Below are 22179 nucleotides of genomic sequence, written 5' to 3' on the forward strand. Positions count from 1 at the left end.
CAAAAAGTTAAGCAACATATTACAGGCCTCTCCACTAAAACTGGTCAGATAAACCTGCTTATCTCAGCACAAGCATTCACATTTCAGAGAGATGTCAGCACTGAAACTATGATTTGTGCAAGATTACAGGGAGGATCAGCAGAGGGGCTCCTCAGAAGTACAGCCTTATCATTTATATAGAAACCAGTCCAGAACATTTTGGCCTACATGAGGCATACCTCTTAAAACAGCATTTCTTTTCAGAGTCTGCCATCCAGAGACCTGAAAAGACAGAAAAATAGTCTGAAAGTTAACATCCAAAATTCCTCAAAATACAGCTGCCACAAAGAAATACTCAGGTCGCTAAGTTTACCTAATTTAGGTATTTAGGTATCTCTGTTAATTTAAGAGAACTGTGAGGCAGACGCACTTGTAAGCAAGAAAAGGGGGAAAAATTTGATCCTCAGGAAAAAGGAAAAAAAAAGATTTAACACAGTCTCCTACTAGACAAGGAAAATTGCTCAAAAAAGAAATCCTAAGAAGTCCTGTTATCATGTGATGGAAAAATAAAAAGAAATTCATTATCTTAAAAAATGATAGGGAAAAAACCAAAATAAATAAGCAGATTTCTTTAACAACAACCGATGGACTAGAAAGTCTTTAAGAAAAGAAAACATTTTGAATTGAAGATGCACATTTAGACAAGCAGCATTCTCAGTTTTCAAGCTATGTTTTCAAGTAATCTGCTCTTTGCGTCTTAATCGTCCAAAATCCTTTCAAGGAAATAACTAGCATTTCCAGAATCTCTTTGTATTTGCCAGAATAAAAGTATATTTTTAAAAATAATAAAAAATAAGATCTTCATTCTTTGGCTAAAGGTGACACAATCTCACATAAATAGGTAAGTTTGACAGAAGAAGCAATTTTTCTTATTGATTCACTGAGGGAAGATTCAGCTGTTACAATGACAGGTAAAGAGTACTAGTAGTTCTATCTTCCTGCTGCAAAAATTCAAAGGCATAGCCTGTAGTTAGTGATTTTGCTGCTATATTGCTAAGGGAATTATGAAAACAATGACAAAACAAGCTGTTAATGATAGCACTTGACAAAAACTTTAGAACAATGCCAATAAAAGACTCTTTGCAGTTCCACTGTGAACTTCTTTGATTAGATTAAAAATAAAAAATTATTATTATCTGAAAGCAATGCAGAGTTGCAGGAGATGCTCTTTTGTTGGAATCCACAAAAAAAGATCCCCATTCAGGACACAAAGCGTCTCATAGAGTAGAATAAACTCCTTAAGACTTTGTTATTTAAAAGATCTATTTTTCCATCAAAATGCAAAAACCAAAACAATTACTCTGCTTCTAAAGAAACCAGCTCAGAGGCTTGTCACAACTCCAAAAGCACATCACAACATGAACTCAAGTAACAAGTCTTCCAAAAGGCCTTGTCCTGCATCTTCCCTCACTGCAGCTGGAAGAGGACAAGGTTACATTTTGGTTCATGGAAAGTGATGCTCAATTTCTGAGAAAAAAACCCAATAACCAAATTAGTCCTACATCATCAGCATATTCTTCCAGTTCTATTTACAGGTTCATTGTGACGCATTATGAAAGACAACAACAAGGAAATTCAGTTCCTTTATAGATCTAGATGATTGCTGGAGACTGGGAAAGTGGATCATTGTACTGATCTTGTAGTAAGTTAGAAGTGAAGAAGTGAGTACTAATTAATACTCTCTTCAAAGGATTTCTTAAGTGCTGTGATTGGTATTAATAACTTGTCAGAGTATCAAACTGTAACTGGTTTTTTGTACCACCTAGCTTTGTGGTACAACAAGACAGGAAGTTATTCTTACCAGGTACAAATTCAGAACTGAAGAGAATGGCAGATTTACAAACCATTACAACTTAGCCCTATTTTAACAGAATAGGCATACATATATTTCTTTCGCTGAAACATAGCACTATACTGTTACTTCATTAAAAAACAGAAGGATAATGTTCCCAGTGGGGAAACCCTAAGAAAACCAGCTAAATGAAGCAAATAACAACTATTTAGCTGACTAATTTTCCTAAAAGGTACTAAAGTCATCCAGCACCGGAATCTGAATGAAAACTGTACTGGAAGCAACAGGCGTACCTCAATTGACAAGGATGTGTATTTAACGTGAAAGTTGCAGCTCTAAGAACAAAGCATTACAATAGAATTTTGTTCTGATTCAAAACTAAGTGTGGAAAAGAAAAATTTCAACTCTGATGCTTGTAATTGTGTGGCTTACATTGGTCATAAGCTTCTCACTTCTGTGAGATCACGAAAGTCATCCATCTCACTCAGTACACAAACCTAGATTTTCAATGAGCTGATTTGAAGTGCAGAAAAATAATATAGCCCTTACTATGACAATCAGTTTCATTCTTCTCAAAGATGACAAAAAAAAATTGATAAACTAACATTTTATCTATTAATTTAAATATTAACATTACATTCTGAAATACTATTATGTATGTTCAATTTTAGTAGCTGTTTCTGTCTAATTCACAAACTATACTAGCTGAACAGGCCTGGAAACACCTTCTTCCATAAAGACAGAATTAAAAAATGGCTCCTAATATTGTGAGCACAACCATGTAATGGAAGAATTAATGAAATTAGTTATTAGAACTAAGTCTAATTTACAATTCCATCACAATGCAAGGAAAGTGTTGTATGGTCATGAAGAGATACAAGCACAGAATTTCTCTTTTTCAATTATCTGTATTAAAACTAAAATAATTGTTATTATAATCAGTTGCAATAGAAAGACAGAGGTTGTTAATTACTGAACAAAAAGACCTCTGTTCCATAAGGAAACTTATTTAAAAGTAACTTATTAAAATAATATGGTGACCTGCAACAGATAAAGAGTAACAGCTACATGAAATTCATTAAAAAGCCTCAGCGGCTTAAAATGAAGTACCTTTCTCTTGTACAAGTTTTTTCATTGTAGAGTAAGATATTTACCAGTCAGACATTTACTTCAAGAGAAATGGAGAAGCAGTCATAGTCCTACCTCCATTGCTAGAAATGTCAATACAGCCTGTACAGTATTCTGAAGAAGGATGAGGATATTACCTCAGGTAAGCAACTTAGGATGCAGGACATGATTTCAAGAGATGGACAGACAAAGACAACAGTACTGTGGTTGGTTTTGCTTCAGATACCAAAGTTTTTTATTTCAACTGTTGTCAGATGTATGTTGAACCTTTACTTTGAAACAATATATAAGCAACTTATAAAAGAGCACAGTGACTTCAAACACTAGCAGAGAGGAGTTTGTGCTGGATTTAGCAAAATGGCATAACAGAAAATACTTTGGTTTTTAACATGAGTTTTAAAATATTGTAAGCTCCCATAAAACTCTTTTATGTTGTGTTTGCAAAGTATAGTTTCATAAAAGAGACTACTAGAAACAAACCTTTCTGTTGAGCAGAAATAAATTAAAGATTTTAATTTGCTGTAGCAAGCTTAGTTATGAGTACATGAGCAGATTTTTATGACTTAATTCAAGAGAATAATTACATGCTAAGGCAGAAAACATATCCATGTACTTTTTTAGCATCATGCCAGCAATTTTTGACATCTCAGTGGAATTGCTCACAAGTGGTTTTTCTCATTCCTGAGAAATGACACCAGTTTTTTCTTATTCCACGAGATGGCACCAGTACTCTATCTTCAATAAAGCAGGTAGCTATATCTTAATAACTGAGCACAGAAAAAAACCCAGGATTGATCTGAAACAGAAAAAAATGAATTAAAACAACTCATTCACCATCATTTTCATGATGAAGACTTCCAAATCCTGCTGTGTCCCTGGCAGCCATCCAGACTCACTTGGTCACCCCAACAGTCAGTCAGTTCCGCCCATCTCCCCCTTAACAGACACACACGCCTCTCCAGCTGCTCTTCACAGAACTTGTGCTCTAGACCCTTTCACCAGCTCCTTTTCCCTTCCCTGGACTTGCTCCAGCACCTCAAAGTCCTTCCCATCATGAGAGGTCCAGAACTGAACACAGAACTTGAGGTGTGGCCTCACTAGTGACAAGTGTAAGGGGACAATCACTGCTCTGGTCTCACTGACCACACTATTCCTGATACAGGCCAGGATGCCTTCTTGGCCATCCGGGCACACCCTTGGCTCATGTCCAGTTGCTGTCGACCAGCACTCCCAGGTCCTTTTCTGCTGGAAAGTTTTCCAACCACTTTGCCCCAACCTGTAGCACTGCATGGTGTTGTTTTGATCGAAGGGTAGGACATGGCACTGGGTCTTGTTCAGTCTTGTATCACTGGCCTCAGCCTACCAATCCATCCTGTCCAGACAGCCCTGCAGAGCCTTCCTGCCCTCCAGATCAACACATCCACCCAATCTGGTGTTATCTGCAGGCTGACTGAAGCAGCACTTGATCCCCTGACACAGGCTGTTGATAAAAACATTAATTAGAACTGGCCCAAATACTGAGACCTTGGGAACACCACCTGTGACCAACAGCCAGTTGGATTTAGTTCCATAGGCTTGGCCATCCAGAGAGCTTTTCACCCAGCAAAGACTGCACTTGCCAAGCCCTAAGCAGCCAGTTTCTACAGACACTGTAGGAATTGGTGCCAAAGACTCTACTAAAGTTCATATAAACAAGATAAGCCCTTCCCTTATTGACTAAGCAGGTCACCTTGTCACTGAAGGAGATCAGGTCAGTCAATCAAGATTAAAAACTAGGTCAATACAAGGCCTATATAAAAGTTATCAGAATTCATTTACCTTTCATGAAGTGATTAGGAAGAAAATCACCATGCCTTCCTATTTCAGCTACCGTCCACATCTATTTTGTTTTTATGTATCCCAGTACTTGGGAAGGACAAGGTGGATGTGGATGTTGGGACATTTCACTGCTCCTTAATAAACTAGGAACTTTCTTTAGCAGGGATAACTATATAAGATGCAGAAAAAATATGGATTTCTTCCCAGTAACTTGTATTACTGCATGCTTGTGTCAGAGGTCCCTTCCAAGAATAATGCTTACCAAACACATTCACAAACCCTGAGAACACAACTAAGCAAAAGGGAAGGTGATAGTAGAAGAAAAACTGGAGCAGTACTTAAAGCTCTAGACTATCACATTTTTCTTCCTGAAATACTCCCCAAGTCTAAGTTTATTTATTTCAAAACCAGTTTAGAGGAATTAAAAAAAGGGGGGAAAAAAACCCAGAAAACCAACCAAGGACAAAAACCCCACCTTATTTTGCACACAGCAAGTAAAAGCATCCTTGATACAGACATATTAAAATTTCTAACTATACAAGAGCATTACTATTGCCACAAGTATACTGGAGAAAATATTTTTAAAACAAAGCTTATGATCCTAGTTTTAAAGTGACTGTGTGAGTTGGTAACTGAAAAGGCTGTTTAGATTTTGTTACTTGTTTTTTTTTCATCTCTAGTCTTGGTTCTAGAACTAAACAAATGAGTGAAATGGTTTTTCCTCCCTCCCTGCAACCAGCTGGCAACTCAAATAAGCTCTATCTGAATACTTCTCTGGTAAAATTTCCTAGACATAAGAAGTATAACTTGATCTTCAATATTGCTGCCCAAGATGTTGATTCAGTGATGAGCTTTATGCAAGACAGATATTTATTCTAGAAGTTCTTACTATTCACTAGACAATTCCCATTTCACATTCATGATCAAAAGACAAAGAGCTGATAAGTCAACCAAAGCACAAATAATGAGACCTTTAGCCAACTTATTTGTAATTAAGTTTGCTATGTTATTTTAGAGACCTTGGGTCATGATTAATGGTAACATCAGCTATCAGGTAATACAAAACAAAGAAGTCTTTGATATCACACCACATTCATGAAAGCATCCTTGAAAATGACCATGTAGTATTTATTTTTTTGATCTGTTCACTCAAGAGAGCCTGGCTCTTTTTTTGAGAAGACTTGACTAACTGGTTAAAGAGAAACTACTCAATAATATTCACATTATTAATAGTTGCATTAGGGTGGCTTAAGAAAAGTTCACCGCAAAGCAAAACACACTCACTTTTACACACAGCTCATTCATTTCAGTGTAAAATAAAAGACATCACTGATAAAAATGACATGTAAAAACTGACATAAATGTTTGAGATAAAGCAGAAGCAACAGTCAGGACATAGAAGCATTAAATCTACCCATCTAGTCTTTATTCACGTCACATATTTTCTTTTATGGTACAGTGAGGGGGTGATCTATCTGGTACTTCTCCATCAAACACGTGTTCAGAGAAAATGAAACAGGCCTTGCAGTAAATTGTCAAAATAGCAAAGATGTTCAAAATTTCTGTCTTACATGTCATTAGTGAAAGGCATAATAAAGAAAAGAAGAATTTCATTTAAGACAGGAGAAATAGCAATGAAGTTGAAGTCTAAGTGACTGAGTGACTCAAAACTGGGTCCCACACCCCTTCACACAAATTTTTGGTAACATTTTCTGTCATTTCAATCTGAAGAATGAAAAGATGAACACAAAACACCACCCCCTCCAAGCTGTCATAGGAATTAACTTCCTTAGAAAATTCATAAGACATAAATACTATTAAAATGTTAAACATATTAAAAATAAACTTAATTCCCCCCACACAAAGCAATCATCACAAACAACAAGAGCCATTCAATCTCAGTTTGCCAAATATCTTAAAAATCTCATTTACGAGACATTTGTTTAATACTAGGGTTGAATACAATGACATTTTAATATAAGGTTTTCTTTCAGTATTTTCTCTTATACATTGCTTAGATTTGGAGTCTTTATTAAAATCAATTGACTGCATTAGAATCCTGAATCAAGAAGGAACCTATTAAATTTAGCTAAAAAATGGTTACAAAACTTATCAATCAATGTGTTTGCAGCCAGAGATAAACAAATACCAAAATCATCAAAGTATGAGATCTTTAAATTTTCAACTGACAACAGATGCTTATAAAGCACTAAATTAAGGGAGACACATTGAAAATCAAGTAAGTAACCATTATTCATCCAATAAAATCAACTAAAGAAAATATACACCTATTTGTCAGAAAAATGGCAACACTAAAGCATTATTATACACAGTGTTTACTTTAAAAACACATCTACATCTTCACCTACTAATAATATATGACTTCAAAGAAAGACATAATCCCTGCACTGAGATTCATATTTCATTTTCAATAAATATTGATTTTCATTAGATTCACTGTAGATTTTAATTCATAGATGATAAGACAACAGTATAAAAACCCCACATGGACAGATGGACAGTACCTTCTGTCCAAACATGTGAAAGCACATGGTAATATTTACTGCAGCCATAATCAGATAGAGACTAATTCAGAATATATCATGGTCGAACTTAAATAGTTACAGTCTGCCTTAAATGCAATGTTGTAAGCAATTAAGTAAAGCATATTTTGAAATAATGTTCAATTCTAGATGAACACATTAAGAAGAAGGACATGAAACTGGACCAAGAACACGATGTGAGTAAAAAAATCCCTCTGTCTTTCCTATATTCATCTATCACATCCTGGTCTGAGAGGGCTATATGACTGTTACTTAAAAGATAAGGAGGAAACAGAGTTATTTAAGTTAAATATACACTGGAAAGAAACCACATGCGCAAACTATTTAAGAGCTATATTTAGGTAGGCTTTAGAAAAATGTTCCCAAATATCTGTAATACTCTTATACTTCAGATAATGTAGAAATGTAATAAGGCACCTTGTTTGTTTACTTAAAGACGGGGGAGAGTAAAGTTAACTAAATGACCCAGACAGTGTTTCAGGCTTTACAGTTTCTCTAAGATGGTGCCTTTGATACAGCAAAGTCACAGCAAGCACAAGAAAATTACAATAAATGTGTTTCTTTTCTTCACAGTATGCCAGCTGCAGAAAACCAAATGCAAACGATGTCATACTCTCAACTCTGACTTGCAGCACAACCATTATTTAACCCCTCCCATAAGGACCACCTGTAACTTCTCCAAATCTTATAGAAGTCCGCTACAGAGTTTTGCTGCAGGACTACATCATGAGGAAAGAAAATGAAACTGCATTTAAAATGTACAAATGGAAATTCAATGGAGCAGAGAAATAAATACCCTGGCTCTGTATAAGAAGCTGGAGACAGATTTTAGCATTAGCTTCCTTCAGCTCTGAAGGCAAAAGCAAACACAGTGCAAAGCAATTAAATATTAAGGTTTTCCTGATGTCAAGCAATGATGATTAAAAATTGTCTTACATTAATATGCATAAAACACCAATACTAAATCAGGATTCACATTTTAAAAGGTTCTGTTTAGGAAGAAGAGCAATGAGAATGAAAAGTAAGAGAATGGCAGATTTTTGAAGTAAGAAACATATACATACATACACACTTAATGCAACATCCTGGACTACTTACTTGATTGCTTCCCACCTACCATCACAACTGTCAGCCCCAGTGCATTATTCCCCATATCCTTCCTCCTCCACTTTTTCCACTGCATCAACATTTCTTAGAGTCAGACAAGGGATAAATATTTATTACATCCACCCAAGATACACTGGAAGTGTTATAATGGAAGAGATCACATTCCCATAGTTCATCAATAGGAAGCTTTTCAAATGGCAACAGATGGCAGGCATTTCTTATCAGAAATAAAACATTATAATGAACATAAAGTAAGTAATACATTATATGAGAATTTTTTATAGGTGCTTTCCGTTTTCTTTGAATAAGTGTATTAGCTTAAAAAGTTACAGTAAGTGCAGTTGCAGTACTTTTATTTGAGCTTGAAAGTTACAATACAAATTTAACTGTAAAAAGGTATCTTATCTTAAAATCTATATTCAAAATTTATTGAAACTAATCCAAAGACTGATGCCGTTACAAAAGCAAAAGGATTTTTTTTAAAAAAAGGGCTGACTACTGGAAAAAACATTCATCCTAGAGAAAGTAACATTAATTATAAAGAGCATGTATTCCTGTAGCTAGCCAAAAAATGTACAAAACAGAAGATAAATCCAATTCTTGGAGTACTTTCAGATTGGCTAATATTTTTTTCCTATTATTTTAGTGAAGTGTATTAGGATACTAGGGTTGGGAGTATTGTTTGTTTATACAGTGGTTCACTATTTTGTCTCCAAGTAGTAATCTCAAAAGCAGTCAGTATTCCTAAATTGTACTGGTCTTACGTATTAATATCATAAAGCTAGACTGTAAACCTCAATAAAGGGGATAAAAATGTGATTATGCACTTCAAGATTTCTTGAATGACATTTAAAATGGTAGGAATCATACTACCAGAAAAATACAGGGATATTTAGTATTCTGAATTCCTATAATTTAAACATGTTTTTTCCACATCAACATTTCCTTCATCAGGTAGGATGAAGGCAACTGGCTAACCAGCCAAATTTCAGATGCAAGATATTAATCTGCATTAGTATGAGACCCTAATTACTGGATCAGATTTATGAGCTTTTGACCTAGTACTGAACTTCTGTATCTTGGGAGGAAAAGTGTATAGCAAAAGATCTGCAATGAGCAATAGTGTATCTGGAGACTCAAACTGAGGGCATATGAGGTGGCCCTACTGCAACAGCACAAACATTTCTAAGTTTTGTTGTACCTGCAGTGCCAGCTGCTAAGGGAAATGTGATTTTTTTTTTGTTTTCAGCTCCAGCCTTCCGAATCATTCACTCCTTTTAACCTCTGAAACAAGTACTGCAGTAGGCAGAGCAGGGAAAGAAAAGGTGCAACAAAAAGGTTTTGAAAACAACAAAACACCTTTAAAACTTGGTGTCTTGTACTTGTTTTGGCTCTGCTTGTACTCAGTATCACAGAAATTAGGGATGTATACTTAAATATAATAAATTAAGTTATTAAGTCATTTATTACACTATTAAGATCACTTAGAAAGAGGATGAAATTTATTACCAAGAGTTTTATGCACTTCTTTTACACACCCCAATAGATTGAGTATCATCTCCAGGGAAAAAAAGGTAATAAATATAAAGAGTCACAGGGCAAATAATTATTATTCGCAGCTTTTGTGCTCACCTGTTAATAGGGAGGGCATGGTTTTAAAAATTCACTTGACTGTCACACGCAAACACCTACAGTTTGTATTTTAGCCCAGTCACTACCTTGCCCTCCACAGAAATCATTTTGACTTGCTGTCAGTTGCTTTACACTAGACAGCAGCTAGTGCATCAAATGCAAGTGATGTATTTAATGTATCTATGTGAAATCATGTTGTGGTAATGTAAGCCACTTCCATTTCATTCTGGTAAGATTTAGGCAGCTGCAGGATAAACAGAGAAAACACTGCCTCAAAGCAAATATTTAATTTGGTAATAGAAAACCTAAGAGAATCTCAAGCATTTGTAAAATAATCCAAATAGAAATGGTGATTTAGTGGTCTCAAAGTTCTAAAACACTACAATTACTCTTTGTTTTTGTTTTGGTGGATTTTTTAAAAATCAAATGGACTTACTACTGTATTTGTGGTTTATTGTACAATACCTGTATATACACAAAGTCCTGTATAGATAGTAAGGTATACATTTAAAACAAAATTTCATTAATTAAATCTTTACTTAGAAAGGTTTTTATAAATTACATTGTCAGTAAAATTCTTTGCAAGAAAAATATTTTGTTGCCCTTTACACTAGTAAACATGTTTTCATTGTCAGTAAAATTCTTTGCAAGAAAAATATTTTGTTGCACTTTACATTAGAAAACATGTTTTCTTAACTGACATCTAGCTTGTCTTGATTAGCAGAACTTTCACCACTATACTGTTCAAAGTATATCCTAATAGAGACACATTAAAAGAGTAACTTTGAGACAGGTAGTGCTGTTTCAAAGCTTAGACATGCTTTGGGAATGACTCAAATCTGTGGATGGTCTTCTGCAGGACTGCTAAATTCACTTATTCACAGGAAGGCTAATGGAGAACTTGAGAATGCTCAAGCAAAGAGGATGCCGTGCATGGTGGAAACTGAAATTTGTTTGGCAGCAAAACACCACTAGCTCGGCTCCTCAGTCTGTGAAACCACTTCCTTCAAAACTCTTCATTTAGGTGCTTTCCAGACCCTTCTTCCAATTAAAACATGCTTAATTGCTCAGACCATGAGATGCTCATGACAAGGTCTTGACACAGTCCTAAGAACAAAGTAACAAATACAAGGACACAGAAAAATATTTGTGCAACAACAGATAAAATTTTCTGCAAGATAGCTTGAATAAAAACATCTGTCTGGCAAGATTTTATCCTACTAAACATTTCCCAACTTCTGACAAAGAAACACTGATTTAATTACATTCAAATTACTCTTTACATTCTGCTATTTCCTTTTTTAGTGCCGAGGTCATTTCCAATCAGCACCCATTTACAAGCATGGATAAAACTGGGAAGAAGTCTTAAGAGTCCCAAGGTTCCCAAAGTCTTAAAATATTATAAAAGCAAAGCATTATTGCAGAAGTGAACTTATTTTCTGTAATATACACCACTGTGACCTTCTCTAAGTAAGATATGGCTCATTATCAGAAATCAAACCACTGCTAGAGGCTGGAGGCTTTTGAAGAAAAGACTACTCTTGATCCCAGATCAAGTCTTGACAAAATGTTATGGAGACATTTGTCATACACTGGAAGAATATATTCCGGCATACTACATGTTGAGATTTTAGAGATGTAAACTACAAGTCATTAAAGAAGCACTTTGTTTCACACAGACCAGATTCTTAGCTTCCAGTAAATAAAACTAAGATCAAAACCAGCTCTAAATCTCATGAAGAAAAAACATCTTCAGTGAGATTTTTCTACCTGATTTCACATCACTTTTTGAATATTTAATATACATGCACTTCAGAAAAGTAATTTAAGACTTTAACTACAGCTGAAACAGACTGCAACATTCATTATGAAGACCTCTGCAGAAAAGATGGAGAACTCAAAATAACAAATGATTTTCGACTGTCATTTGAATCTAATGGTATATGTTTGAACTGACTGCTCTGACTCCATCCAGACAAGAAAACCAGGGCTTGAAAAATTTACCATGAAGAAGCAAGAAGCCTTATGGATCTGTACCATCAGCTCCCCAAAATCTTTAAGCTTTGGTGATCTTTGCCTTCCTCATTCCACTTACACATGTATGTTTTAACTTATGTTGTTGAAAAATCCTAATCATACAATAAAAATACCTAGTTGTGTAAGAAATTAAAACCCATTCTACAACTCCAGAAATCAACCACTTATTAACAAAGACAGGAAAAATGTGTATCCCTAGCAAGTAACTAGGTAATAACCTGAGTACTAGGACTTTTATATCTTTCATCACAGACCTGTATCAGAAATAACACTTTTCTTTATCAATTAGTTTCTGAAATAGAGAGGAAGAATCTTCATATAATTGTAATAAGACAATTTCTCTTTTTATCTATTAAAAGCCCCATAAAATTCAGGTTTTGCATCACCTGACTCCACTTTTTGGTCCAGGTACACTTGCAGACCAGTAAAAGAGTGGCTGTTAAAACAGAAATCTGTACTGACAGGCCGGAAGCTACCAGCTGGTAAGAAGCAGGAGGGTACTGCAATTCAGCTGAAGACACATTTTACCAACAATCACTTTTTCACATTCCCATGTGAAGCCCAGATAGCATCACTTGATTAATTAATCCAGTGATTTGAAAGGGCCTAAGAAAGTACATATCCTTTGGTTAAAAAAATTAAGTGACTAAAGCTTTCAGCTTCACTGATATGTCCAATAATTGCCTCTGTGCTGCTGCAACAGGTGACAAAAAAATTTGCTAGAATTGCTCCACAACCTGCAAGTGGTTTGCAGGTATTCTGGAGTCTTTCTGGATTCAAATGTACAGACAGTAAATTACATAATATTAGGTATCCTTGTACTATACAGTTCAAATTATAAAGGAACCTTGCAAAATTGTTCTTTAGTTCCTGAAAGCCTGGGAGGACTCTAAGATGCACTCTGTTCGTATGATTCTCCCATTATTCTGACTTCAGCTCTTTCAGATATAAATTGCAGCAATGATACAACAAACTCTGTCTCCTTTGAACTCTTGCTGCAGCAGCTTTCTTACCCCAGACACAATCCTCCTGTCTGGCCATGAGAAACAAACAAATAGTTTACATTATTTATTTTGTATTAAATACTACAGCAGGAGTTTAACCAATAGAGCACAAAAGCTATTTTTCTTTCCATGTATAGCTGTTCAGTCCTCCATTTTCTTCAGCATTTAATTCCCTTAATTCTTAACTTGAAGTCTTAAAACTTTGGTTTTGAAGACATTTTACATCTTTTAATTCTTAACTTGAAGTCTTAAAACTTTGGTTTTGAAGACATTTTCCATCTTTTTTTCCTCTCTCAAAACAAATGTACTGTTAAAGTGACATCACGCTTGGTATATTAGGTGGGGGAAGAAAGAGGAACAAGGGAAACACTTGGTGTGATGGCATTTGTCTTCTCAAGTGACAGTTAAAAGTGATGGGGCCCTGTTCCTGGAGATGGCTCAACAACTGCCCATGGGTAGCAGTGAATTTATTTTCTTGTTTCCTCTGCTTCTGCACACAGCTTTCCCTCTTAAACTGTCATTATCTAAACCCATGGGTTTTTTAACAGTACATCCTTCCAATTCTCTTCCCCCTCCTGCTCCAGGGGAGTGGGTGAGCAGCTGCATGGGGGGTAGTTAAGCTGTGACAGTCCTTTTTTGTACCAGATATGAGGCACAAAGTGTTCAAGAAAATGACAGATTCCATTGGGACATACTAGACTGAATATATAGCTGTTAGTACTTTTCAGCTGGTAAACAGCAGCCTCCTGTGCTTGCCATGGGCCTTTGTCTCCTGACATGTATTAAGAGCCTTGTTCTTGCTAGGCTTTCCTTTCTGCTTTCACTACTGCTGTGTTGCTTCTCACTTTCCTAAATTATGTCTGAGAATACTTTGGTAACACCACATCGATGTGTCTGGGCTGGCAGTGGCCAGGGTAGTGCTGCTGTGCTGACAAGTTGAACTTTGGTCTGAAGATGAGCCAAAGAGACTGTGATGTGTCCCTCCATGGGGTGGAGGAGTGATCCACCGGCAGGCCATGTAGAATCCCCTGCTAGAGCAGACAGATGACTTAGCAAGGCTGTGACCCTGTAAGAAGCCCATAGTGAAGCAGGTTTGCTGCTAGGACCTGTGTCTCCACAGGGAACCCTCATTGGATCAGTTTATGAGCAACTGCAGCCCATGGCAAGGACCCACGTTGGACAAGTTCAGGAAAACTGTTTCCCACATTGGAGCAGGGGAAGCAGAGAGTCCCTTGCAGCTTGTGCTGAACTTGTGCTGAACTTGTGCTGAAGACCATGGTGAAGCAGGCAGTGTCCCTGCAGCCCCAGGAAGACTACAGTGTGGAGCCCACTAACAATGGACTCTACCAGGAACCCCCCTGCAGCCAGGCTGGGGACAAGAAGAGGATTTCACTGCAATATTACACCCTATAAACCCAAAATTATCAGGTGTGGAGATTATAATAGATATATCATTAAATTGTTGCAATCCATTATCTGAGTTGTATGTTGCAGGAATAAATATAACAGGAACTACTCAAACTAAGGGAGGAGAAACCTTACAAGAAGTCCAAGAACAGCAGTGACACAATCTGAGCAGCTTTGGTGCCCAGTAATTGGACTAAATGAATTGCAAGCAACACACCTCCTCTCCTGTCCTGAGTGGCTACCATAACACATGGAGCCCAAAGTCATGGACTAAATGGAATCAAAGGATATATTATGGACATTTTGCAGGGGTGGTCCACACACTACAGGAATGACATCTAGATATTTTATCAGAGAGGGAAGGGGAATGGTGGTTAAAGAGTTTGGATGGAATAGCGTGGGACCTGAGCATGATGCAAATGGTGTGGAATAAGGGGTGGAATCTTCTGGTTTTGAATAGGGCACAGCTAATTTTCTTCAGAGTGGCTCATATGGGGCCATGTCTTCAATCTGTGATGACCAGTCTTGATAATACAGGGATACTGCTGAACAGTGTTGATAATACAGGGATTTACTTGGCTGCTGGCTGGAGTTAAACCACAAGAGGCTTTTATGTGTTATTTACAAAGACTGGAAGATTTCTCCTTGTTAAATATATGCTAGAATAAGCTATTAAAAGCTTCCCTTTTTTTAATAAGGAGACCTACAAATAATTTCAATGATACATTAATCCATTAACAGTTGGTATAAAGTCACACTTGTCAGTCACTGCAAGCAAACTAATATACCAGGAAAAAATCATCACTTATTAGTGAGAGTGCATGTGTCACAAAACAGGATCTACTCCTATTCTAGCAGACCCCTCTTCAGTGTCAACCCCACAGGCCTTGTACTGGACATATGTTTCTCATAGTTAAGTCTTTTTCATTCAGGTACCACTCATGACATGTGATGAACTTCCCTTGAAAGACAGCAGATAGCCAGCAGTGAAGGTCCAAAAGCCATTTCCACCAGCCTGCAACTGAGCAGCAGAACTGTCCGAAAAATGTAAGACACTATTCCTCAGCTGCACAAAAACCCCTTAGGCCCATCTGTCCTCTGCAGAATCAAGGGCAATGAATAAGCACTTGTCAGCCCTACAAAGGCAGGAAAAATACAGCAACCTGGACAAATCAAACCTAGCAGAACTCTCCTTTTCTCCCTTTGTACCAATGCAAATTGCACTCAAATAACAGACTTCAATATAAACAGCCTAAAAGGAAGGCTGCCAATAGAGTGACAAAAACATGTAGGCTTGTAGTAGAAGAAGGAATAGCTCAGAGGAATTAGGAAAGAAATGGACACATTAACAGGTAATAAAAATGAAAGTGAAAAACAGGAGTTTGAACAAGAGAGGACTAAGACAGGGCATAAAAAACCCTAGACTCATCCAATAAGCACAAAAACACATCCCTCCAATACAGTGAAACTCTAGCTTTTAAGATCTGAGCTTATTTTGACATGATGAAGATAACACTTTTACATACCACTATATTAAATCAAAACAGGAACATAATGAGCAGCCCTAAACTACTAACCCTAAAAAGGGTTTTATTAACCTTCACTATTTTTAAGCATTAGGTGCTGTATCCATTAGAACCAGCAGACAGCACAGATATCTCAAAGGATCTTCTACCAAAACACAGAAGACATTAATAACTAGATTTCATCAGTCATATCTCTCACATTTCATGTATTCTGAATTTGTCTTACTACATTTGTATTTAGGATTGGTCCCATTATGTGAAGGAAAGATTCCACTTATGCTTGTGGCAGGCTTAATGAAATAATTGCAGAGACGTGAGCCTGACATCTCTGAAATTTCTTTACATTGCCAAGTGTGCTCGTGTAAAACAACTACTACTACTACTTCCAAAACTGAATGACTGCAGCAATGAGGATTACTCCACCTTCCAGTTCAAAATATTCTCAGCAGGATAACAGCATTTGAAAACTTGCACTTGTAGAAAGAATGATATTTTTAAAGCACTCACATTCTATTTATTTTCATTTCTTTGTCATCATTAGATCCAGTGTTTTGCATGCATGTAGGAATGAAAGGAAGAAGTTAAATGTCTAGCAATATGTAAACATACATTATCTTCCATAATGAAATGATACTTCACAGAAAAAATATCTTCTTCTGTTTTGCTGGGTATTGGTTTGAGGATTTTTGTTTGTTTTGTTTCAGATTGTTGGTCAGTTTGTGGGTTTGTTTTTATATTTCACTGTAAATGTTGCAGAAATAAAATATTTCCGAAGTTTTACTGTTACAATTTTTTTTTCATTGCATAACCTAATAATGTGTCACAGTTCAAGTAAACCTGTTAGTAAATAGAGAATATCAATAATTTCAAACATTGTATCAAAGTCATTATTAACAGTTAGTTCTTTAAACTCTGACCAAAAAGCAGAGTGACACCACTACACCATCCCTATTTTGTCTGTCAGTGTCAGTGAAGAACAGTGCCCACAGTGGACAACAATAGCATGAGATGCTTCAGCACTTACATCTGAATTCTTTGCCGTGATCTAATCATTGCCATGATGTGACATTTGCTGGCTTAAAATGAAGAAAATTTGCTTGGCAGCATGCAGGAGCTGAAAGGTCTAAATTACAAAGGCAACAAAATCTCACCAGAGGCTAGTTTCACTTGTTCAAGAGCCTAGAGAAACAGTTCTTCAGTTTTAGAAAACTACTGATTGGAACTGTCCACTCCCCTTGCTAGAGTTGACCACCTGAAAGCAAAACCTTTTTACAGATGCATATTTTAACAGATACTACCATAAAATAATTATGAAGGTAACTTTATGGCAGTAGAGGCTTCATACAACAGAAGAGCAAGGAGAAACTTCAGGAAAAAAGGGAGGTGTAAGAAGAGGTACCTCAATCAACCTGCCTGACAGAGAGAATTCTCAAGTGCTGTTTTAACAGCAGACATTATTAAGATCTGCCAAAATTCAAGTTTGTATTTCCTTCCCCTAGTTCATTAAGAGTTGTAGTTTAATCAGGAAGGAGTAGCCAAGGAAACAGTTGCTAAATTGCCAAATACCAGCTGCTTAACTGAATCCCAGAGAAAGTTAGTGGTTACTAGTTTCTCTTACAAGCACCTCAGCACCTGCTGCAACATTAACAAAAGATTCACATAATGCAGCTAGTAGAAGTTTCCCTTTCCAGTCTTGCCTATAGTCATTCTGCTAAACAGAAGACTGTCTCTCTGGAGTCAGAAATACAGAAAACACATACTTGAACAGTGCAAAAGTTAAGTTGCTTTTCCTTATCCAGTCCTGGTAATGGTACTCTACAGTTTCTGGAATAGTTTAGTTTTAATCCAAAAAAGAGTTGAAGACATGTTCTGCATGCTGTGCATCTTTGCACAAAACTCCTGAGAATCCCTTAAAACAAGACATTGATGTCAACTTTTATAGGTAATGGGAAATTGTTAGTGAAAATAAAGAAGTTGGAACAGAAACCTAATAATCAGATACCTCTTGCCAATTTCAAGTAAAAAAGACAGCATCAAGAGGTAAAATGAAGTAAAAACACCTATGTGGAAAACTAGCATGAAAGCAGATAAATAATGACTAAAATATGACTAAAATGGCTTTTATGCTGTGAGGAGTCATGACAGCCTTTCAGATAGACATAATAATATTCTGATATACTGATAAACTTTTCTAATCTGTGGTTTAAGGTAAGAAAGCAGCAAAATAGTAAGAAAGCACTGGCAAGCCACTGATGAGCTACAGCTTTTATAATTATCTTTTGCTCAGTCTGTATAAAAAGGTATCCATTATTAGAAACATCACTGAACTTACAGAATTGATAATTAGCATTCAAAAAGATAGCCATTACCACCCAAAACTGTTCAGCTGCACAGTGATACAAACTGTTCAAAAACTGTAGAAATAAACTATTCTCTGAAAAGTCTCAGCTTAAATACAGCCTGGCAGTCCATGCAAGGAATAAGTAAATAAATAAACACTATTTCTGCTACTTATCTTAATAATTGTATATTCCAGATACACTTTTAAACTACCCTCAGGAATTTTTTAAAGCCAAATCACTTTCATACACTCCTATTGCTTCCTAAACAAATTTCAAATGGATGGATGTATGACTTGCAGTAAAAAAATGAAAATCTTTCACTGCAAGTTATTAACTACTGCAGTCTGCTAGTAGTATCTGTAGGATGGAATTTAGTCCTTCTCTGCAATTCATGAAGACCTCCTTTTGGTGACTGAACTATGCCGTAAGAGACAACCAAAATAACTTACCAACTTTATCAAAAATACAGTAATTTTTTAATAGATGACACCCACACTGACATTTGCTTCCCTTCATTCTTCAGAACACAACATTCATGCACCAGTAAAAGTTTGGCTGACACGGTCAGAAAGGACCATGTCTCCCAGCGATTTCCACAAAGCAAATCCTGGGCATCTGGAAGACTTTCTGTTCTCAGGATTTACAATGTATAGGTCTCTTCATACTAGAAAGAAGTAATTTCAGAGGAAAAAGAAAAAAATTCATTCCCTTGGTTTTAGATTAAAGTTGGGAGAAGAGAGCTGAATTTGGGTTTTCTTTCATTTGAATGCTAAAACTGTCAAACTCTGCAGATGGCGATAATGGATGAGTAAGTCGAAAAGAAGGTTACTTATGGGAAGCCTTAAATGGCTAAGGAATCTGGGGGAGAAGCAAAAGCAGCTCATTTTTCCCTTGTCTTCACTTTTACAGTGAACATATCTTATGGTAACATCAGGCTTAATAATGGAAACTACAGAAGAGGACTCCAGAAACTTTTCTCATGCACTGACACCCTAGATTTCCCATACCAAAGATAAAAAAAAAAAAAAAAAGCCTATGACACTTTCCAAACTCCTCCAGAAATTCAATTCACTGGCAACTAATGCTTGTGACTGGAGAACAAATGCTCTGACAGAGCACTGGCTTTGGAAGTGTACATCGAGTTCCACTATGAAAGTAATTTGACCCATTTGGTGGAGTGATGGAGAGAGGAACTGAAGAATGGGGACAGGATGTACCTTCTCTTCCTTAAGGGAAACAACAAAAGAAGATTACAATCAATTTACATATTTGATCAATAATAGATTATATAAAGAATTAGTACTACAATTATTTTTCAATTCATAGCATTGATAAATTCAGTAAATTAGAAAAAAAGGCCAGGGTAAAATACATCTTTGTCCCACAAAAAAAGAAAAACCAAAACCACCAAAACCAATGGGAAACAAAACAAAGTATTATCCTCCCTGTATCTGCAAAACCTTGTCCAAATTTCAGCCATTTTTAGTCAGAAAATCATAATCACACAAGCCAAGAGCTATTATTGTCTGGACAAAATAACCTTACATAATTTGAATAACTGCTACAGATTAGAGAAAACAGATTTAGATAAACAATTTCCAGTATCTAAGATTATCCTTAAAATGTTACATTAAAATTACTGCAACTAATACAGTACTTTTTATACCTATGAATTTCTAAGACAGTTATACCACATAGATCAGTGTACAGACCGCTTCTGGTGACTTTTATCAAAACTTGGAAGAATCTCACAAGCAAGAAAGTGAAAAGAAGAAAATTGCTCCACCTGGAGTCCTCTTTACCTGGTGTGGTGCCATTTACAATAAATCTGATACAAATCTAGGCTACTTTTCCTGTGGCCAATGGCCAAAAAATGGCAAATGAAGTATTTTACCAATATAAACACAAGTCTTCTGAAAATGGTTTCTGATTTCTACCTCATTCTAGTCAATCAAGAAAGAAAAGTACAAGACTGCAATATAAACTGACATGCAAATTAATTACTTACTCTGGTGCTACCAAGTCTAATAGTACTAGCAACAAGAATACATGTTATTAAAAAGCATTTCAATTAAACTCCTCCTATTCAACATTAGTTAGATTGAAACTTTTGGTAAAATATATTATTACTACAGTAATTTTAGTCATAGTAGAGGCCTATGTAACTTTTTCAATGGAAAATAGAAAAATATTGGCCATCTGCAATTTGTCTGAGAACAAGCATAAATCAGAGAAATTTATTTTACCAATTTTTGAACTAAATATCTGCGAAGTAATCATCATCTTATGGCAACCCAATAAAAAACATACGATCTTAAAGCACAAGTTGATTTAAGATGGAAATCTGCTTTGCAATTAGTTTAAGGCAAGTGCTACAGGAAAAAAATAGTTTAATTACTTATTTCATTCAACAAATTAAATAAATCCATGCAAATGTTTTTTAAAAAGGTAAATGTTTTTCTGTAAAACCACGGATTTCACAAAAGAGTGTAATTTTTTACTACACTTTCCACACCACAGAACTTTTGTAGTCTTTTGCACATGGCAAGAACAACTTGCACGTGCAGATACGAAATTTTAAGCGAGCATTTAACAAGTTATGCTTGCTTTTTCTTAAAAAATGGTTCAGTAAAGCTTAAAAAACAGACAGTAAACAAGCAACTAGTACAATGCCAAAGCAAGAAAGATTAATAATTTGCTGCAGCCGGGGGGCTTTCCAAAGTACAGAGAGAAGCAATCAGGCAAACACTGTACACTGGTGTGGGGTCCAGACCTCAGAGGAAAGGAATAACTCAAAGATGGAAAGAAAACCATTTCAAGCATTAAGCAGACACATTTGGATACAGTGCATTATGAAATACTATTAGAAGTATCTTTAACAGATACAGATTTAACAGAAGTTATGTTCTAAAATGTAAATACTTGGATGTAGGAACAGGGGCATATATACTTTTAGCAGCATGCAGGATTAGGTACTTACACAGCACATAAAAAATTCCCTTACCTCTTCCTATTTTGAATCCTGAAATCAATATCTGAGTCCTTGTGTCCAGAACATAAATTATATATAAGGGAAAAAAAAGGTAAATTAAAGAAAATCCAGTTATTATCACAACAAAAAAGTATGAAATACAATCATGTGAAATGCAGGAGTTAGGATCCCAGACCATCTTGATGTTAGTGCCAAGGCAGGGCTTAAGCTTCTAAATGTCTCCATTTTCCAATGATTTTTGGGAAAAGTCACACTGAAGGAACAAAATACAGCACTAGGTTGAAAAAAAATCCAAAACATTCTCAAATCTGTTCTACTGATTGCCAGTGCTTAGTACAACAAATAATTTTTTATTGTGAAAATATTTTGTCCAATCAGTTAAAATAAATTTAGCAATGTTCTTTAACTAAGTAAGCAACTGACCCATGGCTTTTATTATGCCAATCTGTGTACTCAATAGTTCAAATACAACAATAAGTGTCACATACAATTATTCATAAATAAAGAATTTATAATTTAGCCAGCTGTACTGCATCTTTCATCTTCTTCTTTCAGGTGGCAAACCAGAAAAAATTGTACAGCACAACACATTACCTGAAAATTCATCAGACACTTCACTGACACATCCACATGAAAAATTACGTTCTTGATTACAAAAACTGTATTGTTTGCATGCATATTGTAAAAGAATAACAAAGATGACCTATACTGGTATAATATCAAAATTTGTACCAAAATAGCATTATATATAATAATTGTGATTTACTGGATAGTAATCAACTAGAGTAGGT

The 22179-nt window shown here is 35.9% G+C and overlaps 1 protein-coding gene across 7 annotated transcripts in view; it reads right to left on the reverse strand.

Annotated features, from left to right (window-relative positions):
• The window catches only part of PCGF3 (polycomb group ring finger 3), a 54428-nt gene that overhangs the window by 27241 nt on the left and 5008 nt on the right, over positions 1-22179 (reverse strand). For 2 of the 7 annotated variants that reach the window (XM_077790023.1, XM_077790024.1), the window contains exons 2-3: positions 21401-21438; positions 219-261 (exon numbers count right to left, since the gene is read on the reverse strand). The exons of 1 other annotated variant lie outside the window; for it this stretch is intronic. The gene's annotated coding sequence lies outside the window, so the exon portion shown is untranslated. Of the gene's footprint in view, positions 1-218; positions 262-16561; positions 16581-21400; positions 21439-22179 lie in introns of all 7 variants that reach the window. 4 more of the 7 variants (XM_077790026.1, XM_077790027.1, XM_077790025.1 and 1 more) reach the window with 3 other exon arrangements.

This window comes from Lonchura striata, chromosome Z, assembly GCF_046129695.1.
Source record: "Lonchura striata isolate bLonStr1 chromosome Z, bLonStr1.mat, whole genome shotgun sequence".
NCBI lineage: Eukaryota > Metazoa > Chordata > Aves > Passeriformes > Estrildidae > Lonchura > Lonchura striata.